The 8,422-nt window shown below is 36.4% G+C and overlaps 1 pseudogene; it reads left to right on the top strand.

The window, feature by feature from the left end:
- The first annotated feature begins 5,957 nt into the window (after positions 1–5,957).
- LOC148192986 (flavonoid 3'-monooxygenase CYP75B137-like) lies at positions 5,958–8,046 on the top strand (annotated as a pseudogene).
- Positions 8,047–8,422: the final 376 nt, after the last annotated feature.

Raw genomic sequence — 8,422 nt, 5'->3', positions numbered from 1 at the left:
TCGAATCTGATCTCCTTCTAGGGTAAAATCTTTTTGAATCTAGTAAGATCTTTTTGAATGTTTGCTAAATCTTTTTTAATCTGGTAAGATCTTTTTAAATATTTTTAGATCTCCACAACAATCAAATATATCTTGAAGATATTCGATTATTTAGAAGATAATTGGAGGAGATTACATTATCAAAAAGAAGATTACAACAATAGAAAATTCCAAAACAAATCTTAGTTTAATTTCTATATAAAGAGAGTTAGGAAAATACATTAAAGGAGTTTAGGAATCCATTAGGGAACCTAAGAGAGTTAGGAAAATACATTAAAGGAGTTTAGGAATCCATTAGGGAACCTAATTTCGTCATCTCTACCTTTCTTCTTCGATTTTTATGCTATTTCTATTAGTGTTAAGCTTCTAGGGTTGATTCTGTTGTAATTTCTTAATTGCATTCTAAGGTTAGATGAATAAAATTGTTTATTCTTTTGATTCTTGTGATTTCTATTATTTTGTCTCTTAATCAAGTAAAGTAATGATTTTTACATTGTATCAAGTTAGCACGGTGTTAAAATCTACATAACATAACATTCATATGAGTCCAAAGGTTTTTAATTTTAATTGATAAACTACTTTGATTAAAGTTATAAAATTTCATATGATTGAGTCAATTTTAGTCAATAATTGTTACTTTGATTAAATGTGAAAACTTTAATTAGAACTAATCTAGAAGTTACTTTAGTTAATTAGCTTTTTACTATATATAAAAGGTAAAATAATTGACAAGATTTGGCCTAGTAATATTTAATTGAAAAATTAGTTTGGTTAATTTGTTATGATTAATTTAAGAAGTTTCTTCTTTTGATTGAGAAGTCATTTTGGTTTAAAGCAAGAACGCCAACAAATTAGTTGAGAAGTTACATTGATTAATTTGAAATCTTAGACAAGAAATCAATAATAATAATCTTTAGAAAACAAATGATGAATCCTATTTAAAAAAAATAGTAGAATCAACCTATTTTCTTTATTATTATTTTTATATTTTTTTTTATTAAACAAAATAAGAAAGGATAAGTGCAAGGAGAACTTAGTGCTTTTATCAAGAAGTAGAAAATAAGATGAAATGGAGAAAAAGGAATGAATAATGAAGAATGTGCCACCTTTGTGAAGAATCTCGGTGAATAAGTGCAATGAGGATTCATTACTTGAAAAAGAATTCCAAGATAAAGATCAAAATAAGGCTAGAAGACTTAAGACACTCGAAGTTGTCACTCAAATTCAATTTGTATTCAATCATCAAGTATATTTTATAAGAGAGATTGACACCTTATTTATAGGTGAATGATGTGCCCTAAGAATAGAAGAAAGTATTTTCAAGTTAGTTACAAGCAATGTGAGCACAAGAAAAGAATAATCTTTAGTGTGGACACAAGAAAACAAAAACTTAAGTCTGAATACAAAATAATAGTGACACTTAATGTGAACACAAGCTAAATTAAGCTAATGATTACATTTATTTTAACACTTAATTAATTTCTAACATTGGTTATCACATGGATAACCCCTAAATTATAGAAAGGCACATGAATAGTCACCTAGGAAGTTTATTATTTTAAAGAAAAGACATGTGAAGTGGGTATAACATTCACATGCACTTAAAAGTAATATCGATCAACTTAGTCTTAAGAGGAGTCGAGTCTATAAAGTCAACGTCATGCAAAGTTGAGGTGAATGTCGAGTTGAATTAGATCAAGACCAAGTGAAGCCAAGTTGGTAAGGCATAGGTCATGCCAAAATGGGTTGGGACCAAGTTGAGCTAAGCTGGATAGCACTCGAGTTGAGTCAAGTCAGTTGAGTCCACGTGAAGTTGGGTGGTGATGGCAACCTCCTTAGTTAGGTTAGGCCAAAACTACGGGATGTGCATGGAGGGATGTCTCCTTAGATGGATGGTGTGGAAAAGTAGTGGTAAATGGTCCAAGGATGATGAGCTGAGGTGTGGATGGTGTAAAACCTCATGGCCTCTAGGAGATATGGTGGTGATGGTGTAGTGTTTGGTGGCTCAGGAGAGGTGAGGTCAACTCAAGGAGCAAAGTGACTAGAGAGGCCTCTAAGGTTTCTCTAGTCTTGATCTAGGAAGTGTATGGCCTAAATTTGGTAGCATAACATTACATTAATCCAAGATGAAATACAAGGCTGGAGACACCTTTAGTAACAGGCCAAAGGTGTCTCCTTCTAACCCTAAATGCATGATATCCCACCTTTGCTCTCATTTTCCAAATATGAGGCCTTCTAAGGAGTGGAAAAGTGTCCACAAATCCTCTCCAATGATGAGAGCACATGTGGCCACTCATAAAACACAATCATCTACATTCCTAGAGTGTCATGTGGCCACTATTAAAAGCAAATTCTCTCCAATGATGGAGGGATATATGACCACTACCAAAAAGAAATCATCTCTGTTGAGATTGTTGATAGGGGGAGCACTGGTTTAGCTAAACCTACAATCTCAGAGCTTCTGGTTTTTGATGATGACAACATTATTAATAACAACATGTGTTGTTTATATGTTACATGTTCATAGCTTTCATGTTTATGATTATTTGAGAACATGTTTGTGTTGATTTTGTCATTGCTGCAATTCACTGTGTTTTACATGAGATCTTATCTGTGAATGCATGACATATGTTTTAGAAAAGGAAAACCACAAGCACTTTTGTTGAACTTATAATATGTGGTAAAACAACAGTTTTAAGTCGACTTCATTATGAAGTAAGTCGATTAAAACTCGTGGCTTTGCACAAACTTTTCCAAAGTGTGCTGTGAAAATTCTTGAAGAGAAATTTTTTCAAAACTTTGTTTAACTATGTTGTATAGTCGATTATAGGCAACCTACATTCGACTAAGTTTGTTACAGTTTTAAAATTCTGTTAATGCTTGAATTAAATGTTACAACGACTATATGTTTAAATATGTTGACCAAACATTTATTGTGATTCGAATGCATTAATTGTACATTCAATTAACTACATTGATTGTTGCTAACTGCTTTAACTGAATTGTGATATTCGACTGCATTAGTAGCTAAGTCGACTTAGGAGCGTCAGTTTTATGGAAAATTATATATAGACGCAAATTTGATTTCTGCAGAGACTTTTTGATTCTAACGATTTGATTGATTTCTTTCAGATTATTGATCTCTTGTAGAAAGTTTGAAAGCTCCAAGAATTCATCAAGAAGGTCATAGTGTTTATCTTTGGTGATTGCTTGACGAGCAAGAATCTGTGTGCTCTTACTGTCTGATCAACCTACACTTGAGGTGTCTATTTCGTGATCAGTTTCTATCAATCTTGTAAGATTGGAGTTGCTCTATTGTGACTACAGGAAGATGACGTGTTGCATTCTGGACTTTGAGGAGTTTCTCAAAGGGTTGAAGACGACAGGAGAGGGGACATCTTGTTGTTGGTCTATGTGTGTTGTATGCCTATATTTTGATTAGAGGGTTAGAGAGGTGTTTTATATTTTTGACGTGGAGGTCTCTATAAAAGCCTTGTTGAAAAAACCTTGATCATTATAGTGCATTTGCTTCCTGTGGTGGAAGGACACTGGATGTAGGCTTGGCCGAACCAGTATAAAAACTCAGTGTTTGATTTTTCTATCCCTACTCTGTTACATTCAATCGACTTTATTTTTCACACATTCGACTATATTTCGCTGCACTACAAAGTCTTTTTCCTTGCGTTTCAAGAAAGCTTTCAAAAGCATCTACTTTGCGAAAAATGGAAGCAAAGGTAGAGTTGACACCATGACACATGACACACACTTTAATGGAAGCATGACACATGACACATGACACACACTTTCCACTTGGTTTGGATGTCTAACTTAACGAAAACCATGTGTTACTTAGGCCTTAATACAAGTTTTAAATAAACCTACACTACATGGCCGAATACAATGGCCTAAATTCCTACACAACTCTTCAATCCATGCTTCATGATGACTCCAATGGTGATCCGCAAGATAGAGTTGACACCATCTTCAAGGATGACTTTCACTCTCTTGAAAGGGCTTGACCATGGCTAAGGGATTTTCCATCATTCCCCCCCCCCCCTCTTGAAAAGTGGTAGTAAATGGTCCAAGGATGATGAGCTAAGGTGTGGATGGTGTAGAAGTTCATGACCTCTAGGAGATATGATGGTGATGGTGCAGTGTTTGGTGGCTCCAAGAGAGGCGAGGTCAACTCAATGAGGAAGGTGACTAGACGGGTCTCTAAGGTTGCTTTAGTCTTGATCTAGGAAGTGTATGGCCTAAATTTGGCAGCATAACATTACATTAATCCAAGATGAAATACAAGGGTGGAGAAACCTTTATTAATAGGTCATGGGTGTCTCCTTCTATCCCTAATAGTATGATCTCCCACATTTGCTCTTATTCGCCAAAAATGAGGCCTTTTAAGGAGTGGAAAAGTGTCCACAAATCCTCTCCGATGATGGAAGGACATGTGGCCACTCACAAAACACAATCCTCTCCATTCTTAGAGTGTCATGTGGCCACTACTAAAAGCAAATCTTCTTCAATGGTGGAGGGACATGTGACCACTACTAAAAAGAAATCATTTCCACTCCTAGGGTGACATGTGGCCACTTCTAAAAAGCAAATCCTCTCCAATGGAAGCATGACACATGGCACACCCTTTCCACTTGGTTTGGATGTCTAACTTTAGAAAAATCCTATGCTACTTAGGACTTAATACAAGCTTTAAATAAACCTAAACTACATGGTCAAATACAATGGTCTCAATTCCTACACTACTCTTCAATCCATGCTTCATGATGGATCCAATGGTGTTCCACAAGGTAGAGTTGACACCATCTTCAAGGATGACTTTCACTCTTTTGAAAGTGTTTGATCATGACTAAGGAATATGCCATCAGGTAGCCTCGAGGTTCAGAGTTGGGCTAAATCGGGGTAGACTTAGGTAGAGTTAGGTAAGTGTAAGTAAACCTTAGTCCACGTTGAGTTGAGTTAACTTAAGTCCAAGTCGAGCTGAGTTAACATGGTCATTATGAAGTCAAGTTAGGGTAGGTCCATGTTTGGCTGAGTTAGTGTGCCCTAGGTTAGGCCGTCTTAGGCGAGGCCCAAGTATAGCCAAGTTAAGACAAGATGAGTTGTGCATAAGTCGAGTCAAGTCGAGATAAACTAAATTCACTTCAAATCGAGTTGGGTTTGTCCATGTTAGGTCAAGTCGACATATATCCATATCGAGTTGAGTCAACCAAGGTCTAAGTTTAGTAAAGTCTAAATCAACTCGAGTTAACAAGGCTTATGTAAAGAAAGGTCAGATTAGGCCAAAGTCATGCAAGGTCACGTTAGATCGAGGCAAACCCAAGTCAAGCTTGGTTAAGTTGGACTCAAGAAGGTAAGGTTGGGTTAGGCCCAATAAGTCAAATTGAGTTAGGTTAGGTCCAAGTTAGGTTAAGACTAAGTTTAGTTAAGCTCAAGCTAGTTAAACTCATCTTAGAGTCAATTAGATCAAGCCCATGTCAAAATGATCAAGCTCAAGTTATGTTTGATTAAGCTAGATGAAAATAAGTTCATGTTAAGATGAGTTAGGTCAACAACTTAGGATGAATATAATGGAACTGAACCCACATCGATTCGATTTTGGCATATTTGAAACTATGTTAGATTAAGTCTAGATGGATTGAGCTCAAATAAGATAAATTTAAATATAAATTTAAATCTAATTTAAAAAATTGGTTTTTATCAAGTCTTAAAGGGATTGTAAATTCATTTTAGATCTAGTCTATTATTTTATTAGATGTGTCAGATCTGAATTGGATTTTAAAAGTCGAATAGAATTCATTATCACTACCTTTGAAGAAAATGTAGAAGTATATTAGTTTTGGAAAGCAGGAGACGAGAATCGAAAGAGAGGTGAATTAAGCAAAAAGAATTTGTAGGAATACACAATGGTGTTGAGTTCATTTTGTGTGAAATAGTCATCCCTGTGTTTGAACGCCACCAACTTGCATCCAATTCTAACCCTTCTGCTCACTCTCATCACTGTGCTATGGTTGCTACTGTGGTTCAGGAATTCAACCAACGAAGCATCTCCTTTGCCTCCAGGTCCTACAGGTCTTCCATTTCTTGGCTACCTTCCCTTTCTAGGAACCCATCCCCACCTCAAATTTCACAAGCTGGTACAACTTTATGGACCCATCTACAAGCTCACGTTGGGAACCAAAACAGTGGTGGTGGTTAGTTCACCCTCTCTGGTGAAAGAGATAGTGCGTGACCAAGACACCATATTTGCCAACCCGGAGCCTCTCATTGCTGCATTGGTTGCCTTGTACGGTGGCACTGACATAGCCTCTTTGCCCCACGGTCCACAGTGGAGGAAGGCTCGCAAGATATTGGTACGTGAGATGGTCAGCAGCACCAACCTCACTAACTCTTTTTCTCATAGGAGAGTGTAGGTTAAGAAATCCATCAGGGATGTCTACCAAAAGAAAATAGGCTGCTCCATAAACGTTGGCGACTTGGCTTTTCTAACAGCTACAAATGCAATAATGAGTATGATTTGGGGCGAGACGTTGGAAGGAGAAGAAGGAGCTGCTATTGGGGTTGAGTTTAGAACCGTTGTTATGGTGTTACTAGGGAAGCCAAATGTTTCGGATCTTTTCCCCGCTCTGGCCATGTTAGATTTACATGGAATTCTTTGATTCTGTCATTGAAAAACGAATGACTGTGACTGGGAAGGGAGAAAATAACTCAAACAAAGATTTCCTGCAGGTTCCGCAAGGCTAAGCCTTACCTTGCTATGGTGTCCCTTCAGTTCGGTTACTCAGGAATGTACATCATCACCATGGTTTCTTTCAAGCATGGAATGAACAATTGGGTTCTCTCAGTGTACCGTCATATAGTTGCCACTCTCATCATGGCCCCTTTTGCATTTTTTCTTGAAAGGACTTTTTCTCCTCCTCAAGCTTTTTTTCTTGCATCAATTTAATAACTTTGTTTGTATTCATGTTAATTATGTTGAAGAAGTTCTTTTCAACGTCGTTTTTAGACTAAGATTGTTCGAAAACAAACACACAATGTTATTAAACACAAACATACCAACAACATCAATGAACACGAAGGAGATCAAAGTCATCCTCATAGTATGTTTTCGGGGCCAACCTCTCTCTAACGTAATCTCATGAGCAAAAATTGTTTTGATGGGCAGCATCATGAGGCAATGAAGAGTGTTCATGAAAAGATGATACTGTAATAGGATTGGACAACGGTATTGAATTAGAATCCCAATTGTTCAAATTACAGTACTTAGAAGCTGAATTTCGACCAGATTTCTGACTAATGATGGCAAATTGGATTACAGGGGCAACAACCGAGAAGATTATAATGGTTATGCTAGCTTCCTTCTGGCATTGTAGTCAAGAAAACGAAGCCACTAGTTGTTATTCCAAAGCCTAGACTATCTAAACCAGACAATAATGCTATCAAAATAAAATGCATAATACTAATAAAGAGTGTTCTTGTAAAAGTTATTTTAATTACAAATGGAAAATGAAAGAATTAGAAGTAAAAGTTCGCCAAGTTGCCTAACTATATTTTTTATAATAGAAGATAACATATGCATGTAAATTCAACCGAAATTATATTGACAGAACATGTTACAACTCCTAAACTCCTAAACAGGATACAAATAAAAAATCAACCAATTTCAAAATTCATTAAAAAACAATTATTGGGGATGTTTGTAATGGCGTTTGGAGGCGGATTTGTGGAGAAAAGGAGTGGGAAGGAAGGAAGAAGGAGAATGGCAAATAAAGACCAAAATCCGAAATCCAAGAGCAACCCACAAAGCACAAAATCCGTACTATGATGCCATGTTTTTATGTGAAGGGCTTGAAAGGCAAGGCACCCTGTAGAGAACCTACAGGTTTTTCAGAGCCATAGTTAAACACTGCTCTCCCCATATGCCGCAGCCCTCATCGTTAAGAAAACAAACACAGATTTAAAATAATTTATATACAATGCAAAGCGGCTACCAAGGCCAAATGAAATAAACCTAACGAAGTTCAAAGCGCCTCTCTGTATTTATATTGCATTAGGGTATTTGTTGGAGTGCTGTAAAAGGAGCGGGACTCTCTCCTGTTGGGTTTGGCCCAAAGTATGTACCCAACCCAGGTTTATATTCAACTACTGAAATTGCTTCCTGCACCTCTGATTTTCCTCCTGCACTCTATGAGTTTATTTAATTCTATTTTTTCCTTGAGAATTTTATTACAAACTTGTTTCTACCAAGGAGACACAGTGAATGTTTTGTGTGTCTGTGTATTTGATGAAGGTGCTTCATTTTCTGGAAATATAATTTCAAAAAATGTTATTCGGAATAGTTGGGAGTGAAAAACGATTTTTAAAATATGAT

This window comes from Vigna umbellata, chromosome 9, assembly GCF_029865625.1.
Source record: "Vigna umbellata cultivar VRB3 chromosome 9, Vumbellata_1.0, whole genome shotgun sequence".
Taxonomy (NCBI): Eukaryota; Viridiplantae; Streptophyta; class Magnoliopsida; order Fabales; family Fabaceae; genus Vigna; species Vigna umbellata.
This window is presented reverse-complemented; position numbering and strand designations above follow the sequence as displayed.